Genomic DNA, 24142 nt, shown 5'->3' on the forward strand with positions numbered 1-24142 from the left:
TTTTATTAGGATGTTAACAGCTTACATTATTTCTGGCAAAAATCAAAAGATGTATTTTTTGCACTTATCGAACAGGTATAACAAATCACTTTGCTGTACCAAAAACGTTATTAACCACTTCAATACCGGCACTTAAACACCTTCCTGCCCAGACCAATTTTGAGCTTTCTGCGCTGTTGCACTTTGAATGACAATTGCACGGTCATGCTATACTGTACTCAAATTAAATTTTTATCATTTTTTCCCCACAAATAGAGCTTTCTTTTGGGGGTATTTGATCACCTCTACAGTTTTTATTTTTTGCTAAACAAATAAAAAAATACCAAAAATTTTGAAAAAAAATATGTTTTTTTTTGTTTCAGTTTCAAAACTTTGTAAATAAGTACGTTTTCTCCTTCACTGATGGGCACTGATGGGGCTACACTGATAGGCACTGATAAGGCGGCACTGATGGGCACCAATGATGTGGCACCAATGAAGTGGCACTGATGAGGTGGCATTGATGGACACTGATATGTGGCACTGATAGGCGGCACTGATGGGCACTGATAGGCGGCACTGATGGGTGGCACTGATGGGCGACACGGATGGGCACTGATAGGTGGCACAAATTGGCACTGATAGCTGGCACGGATTGGCATGGATGGGCGGTACAGATGGGCATGGATAGGCGGCACATATGGGCATGGATAGGTGGCACAGATGGGCATGGATGGGCACTGATAGGTGGCACAGATGGGCACTGATAGGTGGCACAGGTGGGCACTGATAGGCGGCACAGGTGGGCACTGATAGGCAGCATTGTATTATGTTATACTGTACTAATGGATGCCAATCAGTGCCAAACAATAATGCATGCCAATCAGTGATGCCCATTGTGGGCACTGATTGGCATCCATTATGGGCACTGATTGGCATCCATTGTGGGCACTGACTGGCATCCGTGGTGGCCTGGTGGCGTCCCTGGCGGTCCAGTGTGGGCATCCTCGGGGGGGCTGCACTGATAATTGATCAGCACAGACCCCCCCTGTCAGAGGAGCAGCCGATCGTCTCTCCTCTACTTGCGTCTGACAGACGCAAGTGAGGAAAAGCCGATCACCGGCTTTTCCTATTTACACTGTGATCAACCGTGACTGGACATGGCTGATCACGTGATAAAGAGTATCCGTCTGAGACTCTTTACCGAGATCGTAGTTGCAGGGTGTCAGACTGACACCCCACAACAACAATCGCCACGATGCACATCGTATGACGTCTGATCAGGATTATGAAACCACTTTGCAGCCGTCAATTGTCTATAAGGCGGGCGGTAAGTGGTTAAAAAAAATAGTATGGCACATACAGAAGTTGATTCTAGCATATACGGAGTAGAATATACCCATGTAGGGGTTTGCATGAGTCTTATGCCACGTACACACCACCGGACTTTCCATTAGAATAAACTCTGATGGTCTTTCCGATGGAGTTCCGACCGAACGAACTTGCCTACACACGATCACACCAGTTTGTTTCGAACGCGATGACGTACAATGGGACTAGAAAAGGAAGTTCAATAGCCAGTAGCCCATAGCTTCCCTTGCGTCGTATTTGGTCCGTCAGACTAGCATACAGAGGAATGGTTTTCCTGATAGGAATTGATTCCGTAGGGAAGATTTAAAACATGTTCTATTTCTAGGTCCGTCAGAATTTTTGAAAAAAAATCTGCTGATGCCCACACACGATTGAAATAGATTCCGTCTGACCTTTTCTGCTGGAAAGTCCGGTCGTGTGTATGCGGCATTATAGGAACACAGTTGAACACATAACATGAAAATATGCACCATATAGACCAACATAAAGATTGAATTGAATATGGAATGTAGAAGGACCTGTAACAGTGTCCCATGGTTTACAGACAATATTCTTGCGCATTGATTAAAGGTCAACAAGCTAATCTGATATGACAGCTGGCAAATGTGTGTCATAGAAGAGGGTCGTATGACCATGGGTTTTAGGAGAGAAAAAAGAAATAAACCTGCCTACAAGAAAAAGATGGAGAAGAGACCCCGGCAATAGAAAAGGAAGAGACAGGGAGGGGAACTGAAAGAAGTGTAGAAAAGGGGACATCAGCTTATTCCCAAAAATAACAAAACACTTTCAATGGTATAGTTAAGAAACCAAGAGTGAGCAAACAAGAGGAGTTTTTATACACTTAAATGTACTATTCTGAAACAGCAACAAATAACCCCGAGGCCATAAGAACATTGGTTTGGTGGACCATATGTTCCCATATACAAATGAATGTGGAAATCTATCCAAGTTTCAGAAATGATGATTTAGTGATAGTGAACTAATGATTAAGTTCAGCACAACCAGCCTTTTAGGGCATTTGTTGTGTGATTACTGCTGCCGGTTATAGCCAGCAGCTGTAATCATTGTATTCTGATGGTGGAAAAACCTCCTACTGTCAGAATACAATAGTGCAGCAGAAAGTATTCCCCCATCAACCCATGGTTAAAAGAAAGAAAATTGCTTACTATATGGCCTGCCTTAGCCCCTGTACACACGGTCGGAGATTTCGACAACCAAATCCGTCGGATCTTGTCCGTCGGATTTTGCCCGTCGGATCTTGTCCGAAACTGTTGCATACACACGGTCGAACTAAGTTGTCGAAAAATCCGATCATTCAGAACGTGATGACGTAATTTCGTTACGATGGGACTACGTTCAGGCTAGTAGCCAATAGCTTTGATGTAGGAATTTGATCTGAGCATGCGTGGCACTTGGTCCGATAAAAAATTCTCTACACATGATCGGAGTATGTCCGATCGAACCAGTTGGTCGGAAAATATTTGCAACAAGTTGGAAAATTGGGTCCGATGGCTATTCCGACGGAAACATTCCGAAGCATACCACACACAGTCGGATTATCCGACAACACGGTCCGATAGGACACATTCTGACGGATTCTCTTGTGTACAAGGGCTTAGAGAGGTACAACGTGACATTGTTACTGAACCCCCTTCTATGTCAGGTGCTAGAAGTCAGGCAAATTTAGTTTTTGGCTCTTCTGTTAGAAGTGGAAATATGATTGTTTTTTGCCTACTCTGTGTTCTGCAGCTGCAAGCTTGTCTGCCTCCCCCTATTTTTCCAGAATCTTCTGGAAATATAGGGAGAGGACATAGGAGAGTTTGAGCTTGCCCTGGGTACAGCTTCAGCCAATCCCTGGTAGAGAAAAGAATCGCCAAGATGGTGGCTGACAACTGTATATAGGGCTGAGAGCATAAAGTAGCTAAGTCATTTTTCCTGCTGAGAGTGACCAGCCTGGAAAATCTGTTAAACCTTCCAAGGGCTTAGGAGAAGCCTTAAGAAGTCCTGTATAATTCTCTCTTAGTGAGGAGCCTTAGGATCAACCCTAAAATAACAGGAACCTTCTGACAGCCAGCTAAAGAAAAGGAGGCCTTCAGTCTGCCTAGATCACAGTGGGTAGGCCGCAGCCAATCCTGTAAGCCCTTGTACACACGGTCGGAGAATCCGTTGGAATGTGTCCTATCGGACTGTGTTGTCGGATAATCTGACTGTGTGTGGTATGCATCGGACTGATTCCGTCGGAATATCCGTCGGACCCAATTTTCCAACATGTTGGAAATATTTCCCGACCAACTGGGCCGGTCAGACATACTCCGATCATGTGTAGCCTACTCCGACGGATAAGGTGCCACGCATGCTCACATTCAAATTCCGACACGGAAGCGCTCGTTCAGGTAAAACTACTGCTCATAAGCGATATAGCACATTCGTCACGCTGCAATGTTAAAAATTCTTTCATCAAGCGCATTCTCTTGTTCTTTACAATGCTGCAAGAACAAACTTCTTTTGATGCTCATAGTCACACACACTTCTCCCGAACGGATTTCATGACTCTTTTTTAACCATTTCAGCAATACAATTTTAGTTTGCGTCACATCTACACAATTTTTGATTTCTTTTTTGGATTTTTTTTTGGGGGATTCCCTAAAAATCTCCTTTAAAGACAGTTTGCTCATTTCTCCTTTTTTTGTGTTTTTTTTTTTTTGTGTGTAAACTTACAACAACAACATTATTCTATTTTTGATATTTTGATTTTCTTTTTTAATCTACAGGAGGTTGTTTAGTATTGGTACCCCTTGTTATTTATTTCACTTTGTATTTATCAAATGTACCTGCCTGCTCACAAATAAACTGGCATTTTGGAAGGAAAACAAATTACACAAGTATTTCATCAAACAAAAAAAACCTTTATTTTGGTCGCTAGAAACTAAAAATAGGAACGCAGTACTGGAGAAACTTCTTACTTTGGTGCAGCCTTTGGCCCCCAGGGCAGACATGACTAAATGAGATATAAAAAAATTGGTGGCCTGAGGAGTACATATCTCAGGGAGAGAAGTCTGGTCCCGAAGTCCTAGAGAGCAGGAAATTCAGATGCCATTTCTGTCCCCAGGATGTGGATCTTCAAGAGGCTGCATCTTCTGGCACACCAGACTCAACCCAGGCCATCACTCTCGTCTCGTCTTCCTTGGGCACTTTCCACCAGGCATCCTTCGAGGCTGTGGCTGGGCTCCTGTAGTTGGGGCAGGAGGAGGAGGGCGTTGGTCAACCTCCTGGCTGCCACTTGCCACAGCCTCCCCCCAACTGAGGTCATCCTGTGTATGAAAAGGGGACATCGTTTTAGTTTTTTGATCATCAATCACACCATTTTGTGCTCCTGGCTTTTGCAAATTGAATGTTACCAAATAGAACAGACTATCATTCTGAGCCCAGCATTTTTCTTTCCCGTCCCAATCATTTTTGGTCACTACTGTCTATTGAGATGTAAACCACTTTGAGAAATCACAACTTACTGATCAATAAGAACATCTATTTAACATCATTAAATGTACCAGAAGAAATATGTTCAACAATGCAATACCTGTCTCAAGCTGGGCCCCACCACATGTTGCTGCCTGGAAGGCCCAGGTTGGACATCAGAAGCCTCAGCTGGGGGTGAAGGATGCCTTGAAGGAAGCCTGGAGAGTGGTGGCCTGAGTGCAGCCTGTCAAAGTGAACCATCCTGGGGTAATAAACAGCATCTGTATCTCCTGCTCTCAAGGACTCCAGGTGCTTCTTTCTCTCCCTGAGATATGTTAGCTTCATGGCCACAATTTTCCCATTCAGATAGTCCATGTCTGCCGTGGGGACCATGATCCGCAACAAAGAAAGCAGTTTCTCCAGTGCTGTGTTCCTCTTTGTTCTGTCAGTATAAAACTTGTTGTGGAACTGCCACAGGCAGGTCATCTCCATGTAGAGCTCGAGGAATAGCCCCATAAAGTTTGCATTTGTGAAAGGATCCATATTGTCTGCAAGACACAACACAAGACAAACCCTCAAATACTAATAATGCAATTAAAAACCCTCCTAATCTTGTCCCAACATCAGTCTAGATAGAAGCAGTCTAGTCTAGTGAAGCATCAAGTTAAAAATGTTACCTTCGTTTCCACGTTCGTCGCGTCAGCGCCTCACTCTCCTCCCAGATCGTATGGACGATACACGCGTGTTTCGTTTTATATACAGTACGCATTCGTGAAACTCCGCCCGCCCCTGACGTTCTTTCCAGACTATTCCCCGCCCCATCGCTTCCCACGCAGTGGGGAGAGCACATGGCGGAGAGAACACAGGTGCGCACTAATAATAGTTCCACTAACAAGGAGGAGGGTGAGGAAAGCCCGGAGCCTGAAACGTTCCGATCCAGGAAGACAAGATTTAAGGCCTCAAATATGTCTTTTGGAGAGATGTTGGAGATGGTGGACATATTGAACAGGACCGACTATGATGGGAAGTATGGACCTTACCCAAACCCAAATATCAGAAAGGCCAAGATCATGAATAAAGTTGTGAAGAGTCTTCTGAAGAATTTTGGGGTACACCGATCCAAGGATCAACTGAGAAAACGCTGGTCAGACCTGAAACTGAGGGAGCATGAGCAGTACCTAAGGATCAAGCGTGTTCTTAAAAAAAGTAAGTAGTTGTGTGTTCATATGATTATTCTTGCTTGCATACTGCTCCATGTGCTTTGATTTCATGTTGTGCATTTTAAAATGGCCACTTTCAAGGTCATGGTTTCATTCGTTCGTATGAAACATCGTTCTGCAGGGAAGTATTCCAGCTTAACAAAGTGTCCCCAATAATGTTCTCACCTTGGAACTCGGCCCAAAAACACAATTGTACAACACTTCCAAGCAATGTTTCTGATTCCCTTTCGGCCCTCTGTGTGCTAATTAATCTTTGTTTACATTCTCATAGGGGAGAGAAGACTCGGCAAGTATGAGGACACCAGGGACCACACCCAAAGAAGGCCAACTTCCAAAAGCAGAAACAGAGGAGCAGGAGCAGGAGGAGGAAGGAGAGATTGTGGAGGTTGGGCAAATTGTCACCACAACAGGTGAGTGTCGGAGAACACAGCTTCCGGTAAGCTCATCAATGTATATCACCATATTTGGATTACATGGTGTGTTTGTTTTCTTTGTTTTGTAGGTGATGTGGAAGAAGATTCCCGTTTTACTAGTGAAAGTGCCCAGATCTTGATCGGGGAGATAATGGGGTGCAATCGGGATTTGGAAATTGTACAACAAAACATCAATGATGTTAAAAATAAAATGAAGAACATCATTGATGTTTTGGGGAGAGTGTGAAACAAAAAAAACTAGATTGGGGTTTATTTTTGCTATTTTAAATAAAAAATGTTGTATTTTGCGAAATAAAAAATTTGGAAGATGCACAGAGTGTGTAAACATGCGCTATCTCCCATCATGGGGGATCAATGTACGTGTTTTGTGGAAAGTGTCTGAGATGAAGGGGTTGCAGCCCCAAAGCATGTACATTGATCCCCCATGATGGCATATAGCACATGTTGACACACTGTGTGCATCTTCCAAATTTGTTTTGTTCAGGGGTGACACCCCATGTGATGAAGGCAATATCAGCCCAGTTTGTACATACTCATGTCTGATATTGTCTTCACTTTTCCAAGTTGAACTTTGTAAGTTCCTGTGTTCTGTATTTTACGGTTTGATACATGCCTGTTTCCACAAAAACAACAAGGAAAAAAAATCTGATTAAACTCTGTTTTGGATACACAAAATCTCTTGGTTTGTTGTAAAAACCTTTTCTAAACGCACATGTGAATGTGCTTGTATTAAAAAGTTGAATTCTTGTGTGTGGCTTCCTTTTTCATTAGGCATAAAATGTATTTGTAGTGAAATTTGAGTTTGTGCTGAGAAGGAGTGCAATTTACTAAAGGCAACTCCACTTTGCACTCCAAGTGCAGTTTCAGGTGTACTTTTGCAGTGCACTTGTAGTGCATAGTGGATGTGCCTTTAGTAAAAAACACCCACAGTGAGGTGTAAATTTGGACAATCATGCCATTTTCTTGCCATGGTGCTGAAAATGAGAAAATGAGCATGATTTTGGTCAGTAATGCACTACATACATTCGTTAACAAAAAGAAGGTGTGTGTGTAGCAGACCCACAACATAATAAGATTATCTGAAGAAGAGACTGTCCCCTCATATCGCTCTGAACTTGGGTTTGCACCGTTGGTGAAAAAGGCACAACTTTAATAAAACTGGCAAAGTGGGAGGCCACAGTCTGCGATTCCTGTGGCGTTGAAGGACACTGTGTAGTGAAACAAGAACAAAAACTAGTAATTTGACAAAACAACATTGCAAGCAGATTAGACACCCACATTTTTGGTCAAAATTCTTATAACATTTTGTGAACTGAGTATGTAAAGCCTAAAGTATAAGGTCCCCTTATGAGAGTCATAACCCCCCCCCCCAATATGATGGGCCCTTGCTAAAAAATCAGGGGGGATGTTTAGGACAGGTAACCCTCTCCACTTGATTGAGAGCTGAATGGCTAAATAATGTGTGATACTTTGGGAAGCCCCTCCTTAGTTACACTATTGGCAGACCACCGGACAGGTAATAAGTGTCATAATAACTAAATGGAAGCACATTTTGACATTCTGCTAGTACATAGCAAGAAAATTAATGTGTTAAAAAAATAAAAATAGCATTTGAAAGTATTGAGGCAGGCCCTTACAGTACATGCTTTGGTGAATTCGTCCATAAATGTGAGCATGAAAAAGGTAGGTATAGTGTGTATTGGGTTGGGTCAAGTGATCAGATAGAAGATTGCTATCAGCTGAGCTAGCAGTTGGGGGGAGGGGGGTTACTAATGAGTTTGGCACAACTCCAAAAATAAAAAAAAGGTCACTTTGCATGAATTGAAGCACACACATCACATTTGTAGAGATTTTAGGGGGTGTTTAGGGGAATACTATGGAGCTGACAAAAGACATTGGTAAGTGACTAGACTATAGTTTTATGGGCCAAGAAGAGCATGGTGGGGAAGTTAGTGAGGCAAATATGCATGAGGACAAAGGGGCAGAGTATATGAATTACAGCATATTGCAATGATGGTAATTAGGGAATGAGGAAAGAAATGCAAGACATTAGCAATCATGAAATACATAGAATGTGATGTTTAAGGAGAAAACTTAGCATAATATAGTCCTTCTGCAGGAGCTGAATGATGGCAGAACAGGTCTCTGGAATAATGATCCCCAGAGCCTGGGGGGAGATGCCTGTAGAGAACTTGAGGTCCTGAAGGCTTCTCCCTTTCGCCAAGTAGCGCAACATGGCAATGAGCCACTGCTCCGGAGTGATGGCTTGCCGCATGCAGGTATCCTGCCTACTGATATAAGGGGTCAGCAAAGCCAGCAGACGGTGAAAAATGGGGTCCGTCATCCTGAGTAAAATCCAGAAATAATCAGGATTATTCTCGCGGATCTCACGGAGCAAAGGCATGTGCGAGAACTGGTGACGCTGGCGCAAACAATTCTTGGTCCACAAACGCCTCCCCTCCCTGTTCATGGACCGGGCTTGTGTCAAAGTAAGAACCCCAACACGAAGCCCCTGCACAGCACAAACTGTACGACGAGTACGTAGACAAAACATGGTTTGAAAACGGTCGGCTGGTCAGAACGGACACCAGAAAGCACTGATAAACAGCAAGGCCTGAAGGAACGACCTGAATAGCAGAAGCAAGCAGACAATAAAAAATGCCTTTCAAAGCGTACTATACCAAGATATAGTCCACAATGAGAAACAAATACTTAATGACTGCACGCACTGATTATCAGATACGCAAAGACAAGCACAAACTGAAGAGCAGTAGCGATCTGAATCACTAATCTGAAAAGCGCGAATCGTCTCTCACCAAACTTCTACTAACACGCGATAGACACAAGATCAGCAGAAGGAGCCCAAAGGGTGCCGGACATGGAGCTAAACGTCCCTTTTCTAGTCCCGCCGTACACTGCTTACGTCACCGCGTTCTTGGCAACCGCTAAATCAGACAACTTGGTCCAACCGTGTGTATTCAACAGTTTCGGATACAATCCGTCGGACAAAATCCGACGGATTTGGTTGGCAGAATGTCCGACCGTGTGTACAGGGGCTTAGAATGACTGTTGCTTGAACACCCTTTCTGGATAGTGGGACTGTCCTAAACTAAGCTGAACCTTAGAGAAGAGAAGGACCCTGTGCTGACAACGTGGGCTTCCCTTTAGTGGAGGGAAACTGCTTCATTTTGTACAGCTGCTTCAAGATAATGTCCTCATTAAAGTTGTTTAGTTCTGGGCATCGCAAAGCTCTTCCCAATCCCTATCCCAGTTCTACAAAACAATAAAACACAACAAAAAGACACTATCTGCCTGATTACTGTTTGAGGACTGAGTGAGATTTTATGTGTCTGGCTGAAAATACTTTGTGCCTGGCTGCTTGCTCCATTAAGGGCTCAGAATCTTGGATCAGATCTGCGGACCAAGTCAGGGGTCCACTACATTATGTTTGTATCTACTGTGTTTCATTCATCTTCAGATAAAAAGGATGAAAATAAAATTGAATGAGTTTTTCTAAATTGGATTTAGAATTGCTTTCATGCATTTTTGAATAAAACTGCTGTTCAAATCCAGAAAGGTTGATTCATTGTTTTTGTTTTTTTTAATTCCTGGACTAAACCACTTCGCGCCCGCGCTATAGCCAAAAGACGGCTACAGCGCGGACTCTATCTGCCGGGGGGCATCCCTGGACATCCTCCTATTTACTTCCCCTCTGCGCGCCACCGCGGGCACGCATCGGGGAAGTTGTGTGCTGGCTGTGTCCCTCGGACACAGCCAGTCACAGATCGCTGTAAATGGCCAATCACAGCGGCTGTTTGCAGCACAATCGGCGTGTCCAATGGGCGATGATCTCATATGTAAACATATGAGATCATCTCTCATCGCCGGGTCTGGGACATTTGTACACTAAGGAATATTTGAAACCAACACTGCTGCCTTGACTCTCAATAGGCTGCCCACACAATGTGGGCATGGGTCTTGGAAAGTGTAGTTCTAAGGGTGCATCTGTATCTCTAGGAACTGAGCCACAAGCTGCTGTCCCTGCAATAATTGTTTCAAGCTTAGTGATGAGTTTACAGACAGTAAATAAAGTTGTTTCTCACTACATCAAGGTCAAGGTAAAACAAATTGTGCTGGGACATGCTCTAGAAGGAAAAAAGAGGCTTGGGAGCAGATTTGGATAATGTCTGCTCATACATTTTAGATATTGGCTGCACAAGTAGATCAGGTGAATCATTGGCAAAGATGGTCTCTAATTCAGCTTACCCACTGTACATATAAACATAAGTAGGTGAGCCCATCAAAACAGATTACTGAGTTGAAGAATTATCTGGATTTATTGGTTGTGACAATTCTTGGTGACCCTTACATTGAAATCACCAACCAACCTGTCATTGTTTCTAAAAGTAATTAGAAGCTTTCTGGTCTGTCTAATCTAGTCAAGCACCCTTTAAAATTTTGACAGATAGCACTGCTATTTCTCTTCCATAGATTGTAAAATAATTTTCCTCAGTACAAATACTTCATGCTATTAAAATATTAATTTATGTTTTTGTTTGGAATTGGAAGCCTAGAGTATTGTTTTTGCTAGCAAAGATATGTTGGCAGTGTGACAAGAGTCTATTTGTTTGATCCGTGAAAAAAAAGAAGGATAATAATTATATCCCCTATGATTCAATGTTCTGTAACAATAAAACATGAAAACCTCCAAATAGGTGAATAGACATGATATCTCCAGTTAATCATAAACATTGTAACCGCCTTATTATAAGAAAAGAACAAAGTCTAAGAAATATTATGACTTACTGTGTGATAGACAAACTTTATTATTTTTTCTATATCTTTGTTTATAACTAGTACCTATTTAGCATACCTCTTAAACATCCTATAGGGAACATTCAGTTTAATAAACTGTCTCGACATCTTATATATGTGGATCTGTACAGTATTTTAGCTGATACTTGTACTATTTTCATTTATTATTATTTGTTTAATTTTATTTCTTTCTCCACCTGAAAGTTGGACCTTGGAATCCAAGTACAGACTATGAAGTGTTTTCTTTCAGTGAATGTGGATGACTCCAGTTTCTGGGTTGCAAATGAAGGTTCTGACTTCTGATACTCAAGAACAAAGTAAGTACTTATTATTTTTGTTATTATTTTAAACATTTTATTCCATGGACCATTCAAATTGGCCATATGCTCTTTGGATGAACGTGCAAGCTTTTTAGAAAACCTTTTTTTTTAAATCTCTGTACCTTTTATTTCTCTGAAGATTTTACAGTTTGTTTTACCATGTTCTTATGTCGCGCACACACGATCAAACTATCCGCCCGTCTGTGGGTTCCGGCGGACTTTTTTCCCCAAAAGTCCGGCGGACTTAGAAAGTAGTTTTGACTCAAAAATTGTCCGCTGGACTGCGAGTCCAGCGGACAATCCAGCCATGTGTGTGCTAGTCCGCCGGACTTTTGAAATGAACGGACTTGCCCGCACACGGAGGAAAGTCTGTTCATTTTTAACATGGCTCCAGGTAGACGGGACTAGCGAGGGAGGTCAATGTCGCCGCCTTTGGTGGCAAGATTGGCACGTCACTGGCCCCGTCACCTGGTATGGACTTAAAGGGGAAGCCCTACGCTGAAAAAATGGCGTGGGGGTCCCCCCCCAGAATCCATATCAGACCCTTATTCGAGTATGCAGCCCGTCTGGTCAGGAAAAGGGGTAGGGACGAGCGAGCGCCCCCCCCCCCTCCTGAGCCGTACCAGGTTGCGTGCCCTCAACATGGGGGGTGCTTTGGGGAAGGAGGGGCCGCGCGCCCCCCCCCACCCCAAAGCACCTTGTCCCCATGTTGATGAGGACAAGGGCCTGTTCCCGACAATCCTGGCCATTGGTTGTCGGGGTCTGCGGGCGGGGGGCTTATCTGAATCCGGGAGCCCCCTTTAATAAGGGGGCCCCTAGATACCGGCCCCCCACCCTAGGTGAATGAGTATGGGGTACAATGTACCCCTATTCATTCACCTGTGAAAAAAAAAACACAACACAAGGGTTTAAAATAATTTATTGCACAGCTCCGGGGGGTCTTCTTTCGTCTTGGGGGGTGTTCTTACTGGACTCCTCCGCTATCTACTGCTAGCTCTTTTACTAGCAGAGGAGCCTGGCTTTCTTCTTCGTCGCCACCCGAGGGTCTTGTCCCCCTCTTCAGGGGTCTTGTCCCCCCCTTTGGTTCTTCTTCTCCGCTTTCTTCCTTTAGCTCTTTTACTAGTGGTGGCTCGGTCTTCTGTCGCCGCATCTTCTTTCGACTTTGGGGGTCTTGTCCCCCTCTTCGGTTCTTCTTGCCGGGCCTCCACTCCTTCTTCCAGCTCTTTCACTGGTGGTGGCCAAAGGCGGCGACATTGACCTCCCTAGCTAGTCCCGTCAACCTGGAGCCGCGTTCAAAATGAACGGACTTTCCTCCGTGTGTGGGCAAGTCCGTTTCATTTTCAAAAGTACGGCGGACTCCCGCCAAAAGGAAAAGTCCAGTTGTGTGTGGGCAGGTCCGCTCGTTCGGAAAGTCCGGCAGACTGATTGTGTGTACGCGGCATTAGTGAACCTGATTTTTGAATAGGAGAGTCAGCCTTCATGATAACCATGTGAACCATGTAATGAGAAATTCTGCAATGTCTGCTTCCCTGAACCTTAAATTGTACAGTACCATGAAAAAGTATTCATACCCCTTGACATTTTCTACATTTTGTCATGTTACAACTAAAAACGTAAATGTATTTTAATAAGATTTAATGTGATAGACCAACACAAAGTGGCACATAATTGTGAAGTGGAATGAAGATGATAAATTATTTTTTTATTTACAAATAAAGATCTGAAAAGTGGGGCATGCATTTGTATTCAGCCCCCTTTACTCTGATACCCCTAACTAAAATCTAGTGAAACCAATTGACTTCAGAAGTCACCTAATTAGTAAATAGAGTCCACTTGTGTGTAATTTAATCTCAGTATAAATGCAGCTGTTCTGTGAAGCCCTCAGAGGTTTGTTTGAGGACCTTAGTGAACAAACAGCATCACAAAGGCCAAGGAACACATCAGACAGGTCAGGGATAAAGTTGTGGAGAAGTTTAAAGCAGGGTTAGGTTATAAAAAAATATGCCAAGCTTTGAACATCTCACAGATCACTGTTCAATCCATCATCCAAAAATTGAAAGTGTATGGCATAACTGCAATCCTACCAAGATATGGCCATCCACCTTAACTGACAGGCCGGGCAAGGAGACCATTAATCAGAGAAGCAGATTACCATAATAAGTCTGGAGGAGCTGCAGAGATCCACAGCTCAGGTAGGAGAATCTCCAGAGGACAACTATTAGTTGTGCACTTCACAAATCTGGCCTTTATGGAAGAGTGGCAAGAAGAAAGCCATAAGAAGTCCAGTTTTCAGTTTGAGAGAAGCCATGTCGGGGACACAATAAACATGTGGATGAAGGTGCTCTGGTCAGATGAGACCAAAATTTTACTTTTTGATCTAAAAGCAAAATGATATGTGTGGCAGAAAACTAACACTGCATATCACCCTGAAGACACCGTCCCCACCATGAAAGATGGTGGTGGCAGCATCATGTTGTGGGGATTAGACATGTGCATATTGTTTCGTTCCGAATCGAAATTCGGACAAATTTTCATTATTCGGACATTTGGATGCATCCGAATTACCGAATTACAATGCTAATTCAAACGAAATTAGAATCAAATTAGAAAAATGACATTTTGTGACCCGAATTTGGTATGCAAACACAGTAGACCTAGCACTACAAAATCTCCAAATTTGGGGTTTCTAGCACCAAGTGAACCCGAGTTACGGGGCCCCAAAGTCGGGTCGCAAAATGTCATTCTCTGCTGCAGAAAAGTTCTTGACATTTTGTGACCCGACTTTGGGGCCCCCTAACTCGGGGTCACTTGGAGCTAGAAACCCCAAATTTGGAGTTATTGTAGTGCTAGTTCTACTGTGTTTGCATACCAAATTTGGGGTTCCTAGCTATAAGTGGCCCCGAGATACGTGGCCCCAAATTCGGGTCGCAAAATGTCATTCTCTTCTGCAGAAAAGTAATATAAATGAAATAAGATGTGTGTGTTTTTTTGCACTGGTACACTGCAAGTATGAGAAGTTGATGTGACAGATGTATATAAGTAACTAACCATCTTCCAAAATGTCTAATTCAAATAGAAAAGATTAGAAAAAAATATAATTTAATAGAATAAAATAAAAAGAATATACAACCATCTTCTGAAATTCAAATTTCAAATAGAATAAATTTGAATTTCTAATAGTATGAATTCTAATTTTTTAATTACATAATTTTAAATTTGGATAGAAAAGATTATAATAAAATAGAAAATAGACTAGAAAAATGATAGAGCAGAACAGAATAGAATATATTATATTTTATTCTGCTCTGTTATATTGTTTTTCTAGTCTATTCTTTTATATTCTATTAAAATCTTTTCTATTAAAATCAAAATCATTATATACTAAATTTGAATTTCGGAAGATGGTGATTTTATAATATATATATATTTCTTTCCGACATTCGAATTTCGTATAGAATGAATTTGAATTTGAATAGAAAAGATTAGACTAGAAATAGAAAATAGACTAGAAAAACAATAGAACAGAATAGAATATATTATATTCTATTCTAGTCTGTTCTATTGTTTTTCTAGTCTATTCTTTTATATTCTATTAAAATCTTTTCTATTAAAGTCGAAATCATTATATACTAAATGTGAATTTCAGAAGGTGGTTATATATATATATATATATATATATATATATATATATATATATATATATATATATATATATATATATATATATATATATATATATATATATATATATATATATATATATATATATATATGTATAAAACCACCTTCCAAAATTCACATTTAGTATATAATGATTTCGACTTTAATAGAAAAGATTTTAATAGAATATAAAAGAATAGACTAGAAAAACAATAGAACAGAATAGAATAAAATATAATATATTCTATTCTGTTCTGTTCTATCGTTTTTCTAGTCTATTTTCTATTTTATTATAATCTTTTCTATCCAAATTTAAAATTAATTAATTTAAAAATTTGAATTCATACTATTCAAAATTCAAATTTATTCTATTCAAATTAGAATTTCAGAAGAATGGTTGTATATTCTTTCTATTTTATTCTATTAAATTGTATTTTTTTTTCTATTCTGTTCTAATCTTTTCTATTTGAATTAGAAATTTTGGAAGATGGTTAGTTACTTATACTTACTTATATATATCTGTCACATCAACTTTTCATAATTGCAGTGTACCAGTTCCAAAAAAACACACACATTTTATTTAATTTATATTTATGGTATCAATGAAGTTGTCAGCATGCCTGATTGAAGAAGTCACAGATGTTGATCGCAAGGAAAGTGCATATGCTGAGACAATCGAGACACCGGAACAGATGCATAGGTACGAGCTCGGCGCTCGTTTTTACAGTGTATCACTGACATTAAGAAAATGTGAGTTTTTTATCTTTTTATTTGAATAAACGCCAATATTTTTCACAACATACTGCACCATGGTAGGCCTCTTTATCTTCTCTCTAATACATTGAGTATCTGCCTGAGTGATTCAAGTTACTGACGCCCAGCGGAAAGGCAAAGAAAGGACCCCCCCTCCCCCTGGCTTTACTCCATAGGAACGCCTAGGAAAAGACCGATCCGGAGGGATCCATTCCTTTAAATTTTACTACATGCTGTGTACCTTACAGCAGTAAGGTAATCATTTATTTTAGCTATGGGTGTCAGTGACACTGAAGACCCATAGCTTATCACTTAAAGGCACAGTACCACTGAATATCAGGATAGCAGCACAAAGTGTTCTTGTGAAACACTTCCACACCTGCACTACTGTTGCACACTGGACCAAGAAACATACGTCCAATATTTGCACTAAGAGACTTGATACACTTAGTTTACTTTAAGATATTTTTTTCATTTTATATATATATATTTTCTATTTTTTTCTGTGTTTACATATTTATATATATATTTAATTTTTTACGGATCTCTCCTTGATGAAATAAGTTACTGTATGAATTATTTATATATTTTGCACATTTTTTGAATCACATATCACTAAGGGCCGGTTCACACAGCGAGGCGAGGCGAGGCGACACGGCTCGCCTCGCCTCGCTCCCGCAAGTCGCCCCCATTCAGTACTATGGAACCGTTCTGAGAGGAGCGACTCGAGTCGCTCCGACTCAGAAAAAAGGTTCCTGTACTACTTCGGGGCGACTTCGGGGGCGACTTGCATTGACTTCTATACAGAAGTCCTCTGCAAATCGCCGCTGAGCTCCCCGCAGGTCGCGGCGAGGTAAGTCGGAGACGCCTCGCCGCGCATCGCTGTGTGAACCGGCCCTTATTCACCGATATATTTTTATGCAATTTTGCACATGTTGGATATACATTTTATATATAATTTTTAAAGATTTTTTGCACTTTAGGCATTTTAAGATGAACATTTATGTCCTTTTTTAACGTATCTATATATTTATGTTATTTTTTTTTGGCATATGATATCTACACATTTGCACTTTATTTTGTAATGAATGTTTTCTAGCTATTATCACTAGCTGATAATTTCACATATAGGATAATATATAATCTTATATAAGGAGCGCAACACCACCCCTCAATTTTGTATCATGTTGAAATCATTTCGAATTCTGTAGAAATATTTTCGAATTTGGTTGAAATATTTTCGAATGCGACTGATTTTTCGAATTCGGTAGAAAACTAAACAAAATACGAAAACTAATTTAATGAATTTAACAAACATAACTAAGCGAAATTAATTAATTAACGGATTAAAACGAAACAAAACTAAACAATTTTTTTCCTTTTGCACATGTCTAGCGGGGATGCTTTTCTACAGCAAGGACAGGAAAGCTGGTCAGAGTTGATGGGAAGATGGATGGAGCCAAATACAGGGCAATCTTAGAAGAAAACCTGTAATGCGCCATAGACATGGTCGGACATTACATAGTTAGTCAGGTTGAAAAAAGACACAAGTCCATCTAGTTCAACCACAAAAACCATATTCCAACCACAAAATCTGTCGGATTTCCTTGTCTTTGATTTCTCAATATGTAAGAAGAATAATAAGAAGAGTGGGGGTTGGGAAATGTATATTTGCACAATTGAAAGTTATTCCACAATATTACAAAAGTTTATTCATAAATTGCACATGAGACATGGTACACTGCAAATATGACGAGCTGATGTGCATAATTGACAACAATTAAAATTCCATTATTACACATGATGAATGAAATCCATGTATAGGATGGGATGTAAATGCATTTGTGGTAAAAATAACTGCATTTAAAAGCTTTACGCGTTTCTTGGATAAAGTTCCACTTCTTCAGAAGCAAATGCAGAATGCATAGCTACAAAAAATATGAAATATATTCCAAATCTTTTAAATCAATAAAATGAGGATGGGGGGGGGGTGGAGCCAGACACCCTAAAAACGACTTACATATCAGCTCTGCAATAGGTCATGAAATGCTGAGAACTGGAAGTTGAGGAAGGCTGGAAAATGTCCCAGTCAGGAGCTGAGGGGAAATGAACCCATGGGCAGCCAAGGCGGACAACTCCACACTCAGGGGGAGGAAAGGAAAAATGAAGGCTGTCCATAGTGAAATACATGATGGTGCCGGGGAGCAGCTCCAATATCTAAATTAATGGAAAATTGTGTAGTCAATGAAGTGTGACTTGCAATGGGGTATACAGCCTATGTACTAGTGAGGTGAATGTGAAGGAAAGAGGTGAGGGAAATCGGAAGAAATTGTGATAGAAAACCACCAGAGAACCGCATAACAAAAAAGACATAAAGTGATATAGTGAAAATATCCTGGGATCGCGACACACCTAACCTGTCCATAGAATCAGGAACTACCTAAGGTGACCACGGGACAAAAAGAACTCAGAGGGAAGAGAAAGACCAAGGGACAGAAAGAACCCAGAGAGAAGTGAAAGGGCACGTGTGTTCCAAAGGGTGTGCAGCATGAAATGGGAATCCATTGCTTCTCACATGACTGCAATGTATATACACCCTGGCCGCGATGCATGATGCCCCCAATGTCACACTGGGCATGTTGGGTTAGGGCATTCTCACCAGGACAGCTGACGCAGAAGTGACCAGCGCCTGGGGGGATGCCCAACGTACGCTGAAAATTGAATCAACACAGCCCGAGTCGCATAATCAAGAGGTGATGCCATGTGCCTGGCATGGGGCGTGATGCTGATACACCCAGGGAGGCCCACCCAGTCCCCCAGTGATGGACAGGGAGAAGAGGAGAGGCCCTGAGTATGCATCTCAGCTCCCGGACCAGGAACAGCCAAACAAGTATCTCAAACATTTCAGTGGGAAAGGGCAATCACAGACTTTTTCCTCAAAATAATGTGATTTGTTAATGCAGGCATGTGATTATTGATGTAGATATTTTACTGAATATGAAATATAAAATTTTATGATAGATCCACTTTAAAGTGCACCTGTTATGGACATGACATCTGTAGTGACTGACACCCAATATGATCAAACCTTACCACAAACCCCAACCTACCTCTTGTCCTCCTCCACTCTCCGACTGCCCTGACTTCCGCTCAGCTTCCCGGCGAAACCCCAGGCTCCACCCCCAGCCCGCCTTCCGGTCCTCCCTTAAAGCGCCCCCCTTTCCTTCTTAAAATGGCGACAGTGCAGTCCCAGCACCTGTCATGCCATCCCTCCGCCCACAGCCTGCTGCTGCAGCTCTGTGGACTTCCTTTAAAGTGGAGTTTCACCCAAAAGTGGACCTTACGCTTATATGCTTCCTCCTCCCCTCACATTTGGCACCTTTCAGGGGGGAGGGGGGAACGGGGACCCATTTATGACAAGTCCCCTTACCCACTTCCGGGAGACAGATGGCAGCCCTATCTCGGCCCCCCTCCTCCTTCCCCCGCCATTGGGCTAATTAGAAAGTGCAGCATACTTCGCACATGCACAGTTGGGAACCAGCAGTGAAGCTGAAAGGCTTCACTGCCTGGTTCCCTTACCAGGAATGGCAGCGGCAGCAACCGGGAGTCGATCCGAAGATCAGCTGGGGTGCCGACATCACTGGCTCCCTGGACCGGTAAGTGCCCTAATTTTAAAAGTCAGCAGCAGCAGTATTTGTGGCTGCTGACTATTACATTTTTTTTTTTTGCCTCAAACTCCTCTTTAACCACTTCAATACAGGGCATTTATACACCCTTCCTTCCCAGACCATTTTTTAGCTCTCAGCACTCTCACACTTTGAATGCCAATTACTCAGTCATGCAACACTGTACCCAAACAAAATTTTTATCATTTTTTTCATACAAATAGAGCTTTCTTTTGGTGGAATTTAATCACCACTGGGGTTTTTATTTTTTGCGACATAAGTGAAAAAAGAGCAAAAATTTAAAAAAAAAACACTTCTTTTTATTTTCTATGATAAAATTTTGCAAATAAGTCATTTTTGTTCATAAATTTGGGCCAAAATGTATACTGCTACATCTGTTTGGTAAAAATAACCCAAATCTGATCACACCTGATGCACTGACGGTCAATTCTTGAGGCTCTGAAATGTCAAGAAAGTACAAATACCCCCCAAATGACCTCTTTTTGAAACGTAGACAGTCCAAGGTATTTAGTAAAAGGCATGGTGAGTTTTTTGAAGTTGTAATTTTTTCCCACAATTCTTGGGAAAAAGAAGATTTATTTTTATTTTAATTTTTTTTACAAAATTGTCATAATAACAAGTTATTTCTCATACACAGCATATGCATACTTCCAATTACACCCCAACATACATTCTGCGACTCTTCCCGAGTATGGCGATACCACATATGTGGGACTTTTACACAGGCTGGCCACACAGAGAGGTCCAACATGCAGGGAGAACAGTCAGGGGTTCTAGGAGCATAAATGACACCTCTAATTTCCTAACGACCTATTACATTTGTGAAGGAGCACCAGGACAATGGAATGACCCACAAAATGACCCCATTTTGGAAAGCAAACACCCCAATGTATATTCTATGAGGCATAATGAGTCTTTTGAACAGTTCATTTTTTTCCACAAGTCTTCGGAAAACGTGTAAAGAAAATGAAAACATATTTATTTTTACACAAAGTGGTCAGTTTATAAGATATTTCTAACTCAAAGCATGTACATAGCAAAAATTACACCCCAAAATACATTCTGCTACTCATCCTGAGTATGGCGATACCACAGGTGTGTGACTTTTATACAGCCTGGCCATATACAAATGCCCAACATGCAGGGAGCGCCGTCAGGCGTTCTAGGAGCATAAATAACACCTTTAATTTCCTAACGACCTATTACATTTGTGAAGGCCCTGGAGCACCAGAACAATGGAATTACCCACAAAATGACCCCATTTTGGAAAACAAACACCCCAATGTATATTCTATGAAGCATTATGAGTCCTTTGAACGGTTAATTTTTTTACACAAGTCTTCAGAATATGTGGAAAGAAAATGAAAATCCTTTTTTTTTTTTTTTTTTTACACAAAGTTGTCAATTTATAAGATATTTCTAACACATAGCATTTATATAGCAAAAGTTAAACCCCAAAACACATTCTGCTACTCCTCCTGAGTATGGCGATACCACGTGTGTGAGACTTTTACACAGCCTGGCCATATACAGAGGTCCAACATTGAAGTAGATCCTTCAGGCGTAATAGGCATAACCCTATGGAGTAAGTAAGTAATTTTGTGTGCGTGTAAATGCAGGCGGCCCAATACTTTTGACAATATAGTGTATATCAAGAGTTCTAGACATCTGTGCTTTGACAATCGTTCATTTTGTGGCTGTTACTCCGTGGGCCATGGCTTTTGTTGTGTTTTTAGAGATTTGATTGCTGATTTCATGGATTGAAAACTGGCTACAAGGGTGAGTTCAGTGGGTAGTGATAAATGGGGAGTACTCGGAATGGTCAGGGGTGGAAAGTGGGGTCCCCCAGGGTTTGTGCTGAGGCCAATCCTATTTAATTTATTCATAAACGACCTGGAGGATGGGGTGAACAGCTCAATCTCTGTATTTGCAGATGATACTAAGCTAAGCAGGGTAATAACTTCTCCGCAGGATGTGTAAACCTTGCAAGTAGATCTGGACAAATTAATGGGGGGTGGGCAACTACATGGCAAATGAGGTTTAATGTGGAAAAATGTAAAATAATGCACATAGGTGGCAAAAATATGAATGCAATCTACTCACTGGGGGGAGAACCTCTGGGGGAATCTAGAATGGAAAAGGACCTGGGGGTCCTAGTAGATGATAGGCTCTGCAATGGCATACAATGCCAGGCTGCTGCTAACAAAGCAAACAAAATATTGGCATGAATTAAAAAGGGGATTAACTCCAGAGATAAAACGATAAAACAAGACTCTGGTCCGGCCTCACCTGGAGTATGCTGTCCAGTTCTGGGCACCTGTTCACAGAAAAGATGTACTGGAAATGGAGCGAGTACAAAGAAGGGTAACCAAGCTAATAAAGGGTCTGGAGGATATTAGTTATGAGGAAAGGTTGCGAACACTGAACTTATTCTCTCTGGAGAAGAGACGCTTGAGAGGGGATATGATTTCAATTTACAAACACCATACTGGTGACCCCATAATAGGTATAAAACTTTTCTGCAGAAAGGAGTTTAACAAGACTCGTGCCCACTCATTAAAATCAGAATAAAAGAGGTTTAACCTTAAACTACGTAGGGTTCTTTACTGTAAGAGCAACAAGGATGTGGAATTCCCTTCCACAGGCGGTGGTTTCAGTGGGGAGCATCGGTACTTTCAAGACACTGTAAAGCCTCGTACACACGATCGGACTTCCATCGGACTTTTCCGTGGATTTTTGTCTGAAAGGGCGTTGGCTGTGAACTTGTTCTGCATACACACGGCAGAACATTTTCTGCCAACTTTCACGAAATCACGTGGTTTTTCAGCTCTTTACCGCCACCCTTTGGGCAACTTCTGCTATTGTTGGCTAATGTTTAGCATTGGTTCTAAGCATGCGTGTTTGTACTTTGGACTTTAGACGGATGGACTTGTGTACACATGATCGGATTATCCTCCATCGGACATTTGTTGTCGAAAAATTTGAGAGCATGAACAGCGAACATTTGTCTGTTGAAAAAACAACAACTGTCCGATGGAGCATACAGACGGTCAGATTGTCCGATGAAACAGGTCCGTCTGACCGTTGTTGTTGAAAAGTCCGATCGTGTGTATGGGCCTTTAGATAAGCACCCGAACGACCACAACATACAGGGATATACAATGTAATACTGACATAAAATCTCACACACATAGGTTGGACTTGATGGACTTGTGTCTTTTTTCAACCTCATGTACTATGTAACTATAGGACTTCAGGTCCTGTAATTGGTGAGTCTAAAGCCTCATACACACGATCGGACTTTAAGCACTTCCATACCAGGCACTTAGACACCTTCCTGCCAAAGCTAATTTTCTGCTTTCAGCGCTGTAGCAATTTGAATGACAATTGCGCGGCCATACAACTCTGTACTCAAACAAATTTTTTTGAATTTTGTTCTCACAAACAGAGCTTTCTTTTGGTGGTATTTGATTACCTCTGTGATTTTTATTTTTTGCACAACAAATAAAAAAAATTGAAATTTTGAAAAAAAAAACAAGTTTTTCTTTGTTTCTGTTAAACATTTTTTGTAAATAAGTATGTTTTCTTCTTCACTGATGGCCTCTGATATGGCTGCACTGATAACATGGCACTGATGGGCAGTTGGGCACCGATGAGGTGATATAAATGAGGTGGTACTGATGAGGTGGCACTGATGATGGGCACTGATAGGCAGTACTGATGGGCACTGATAGTTGGCACTGATAGGTGGTACTGGTATGCAGCACTGATGGACACTCATAGGTGGCACTGATGGGCCCTCATAGGCGGTACTGATGGGTACTTATGGGTGGCACTGATAGGCGGCACGGATGGGCACTGATAGGTGGCACTGCTGGACACTAATGGGTGGCACTGATGACACTGATGGGTGGAATTGCTGGGCATTACTTTTATTTGGTACATGCTGGTGCCAGTCAGTGCCCATTTGTGGGTACTGATTGGCACAGATTGGGCTATCATTTGCACATGTGGTTGGCCATGGGGTGCATACCTGGCCATCCACATGTTGCCCACTTCCCTGGTTCTCCTGGGGGCTTCCCTGGTGTTCTAGTGTGGGCATCAAACAATCAGTGCAGACCCCCCCCCCGTCAGGAGAGCCGCCGATCGGCTCTCCTCTACTCGTGTCGAGTAGAGGAGAGGAAACAGCCGATCTGCTTTTCCTGTTTACATCTTTACCAAGATCAGTGTAGCAATGTGTCAGACTGACACGCCGCACCACCGATCGTTGCGATGCGCGCGGCGGCTGTTATCCTGAAGGACATTATATGATGCCCAATCAGGATAACAGAGTTAATCTGCTATTGACTAATGACCGGGTGGAAAGTGGTGAAATAAACGTTCCCGTGGACTTCTGTACAAAGGGCATTGGCTGTGAACTTGTTAAGCATACACACGGTTTGACTTTT

The 24142-nt window shown here is 41.7% G+C and overlaps 1 protein-coding gene across 1 annotated transcript in view; it reads left to right on the plus strand.

Moving 5' to 3' along the window:
• The first annotated feature begins 11308 nt into the window (after window positions 1–11308).
• Window positions 11309–24142, plus strand: part of LOC143942246 (butyrophilin subfamily 1 member A1-like) — a 76652-nt gene continuing 63818 nt past the window's right edge. Inside the window, exon 1 of the mRNA XM_077463492.1 lies at window positions 11309–11592. The gene's annotated coding sequence lies outside the window, so the exon portion shown is untranslated. The remainder of the gene's footprint in view (window positions 11593–24142) is intronic.

Source organism: Lithobates pipiens, unplaced genomic scaffold (genome assembly GCF_037356315.1).
Source record: "Lithobates pipiens isolate NorthernLeopardFrog02 unplaced genomic scaffold, aLitPip1_a1.2 Scaffold_30, whole genome shotgun sequence".
In the NCBI taxonomy this organism is placed as follows: domain Eukaryota; kingdom Metazoa; phylum Chordata; class Amphibia; order Anura; family Ranidae; genus Lithobates; species Lithobates pipiens.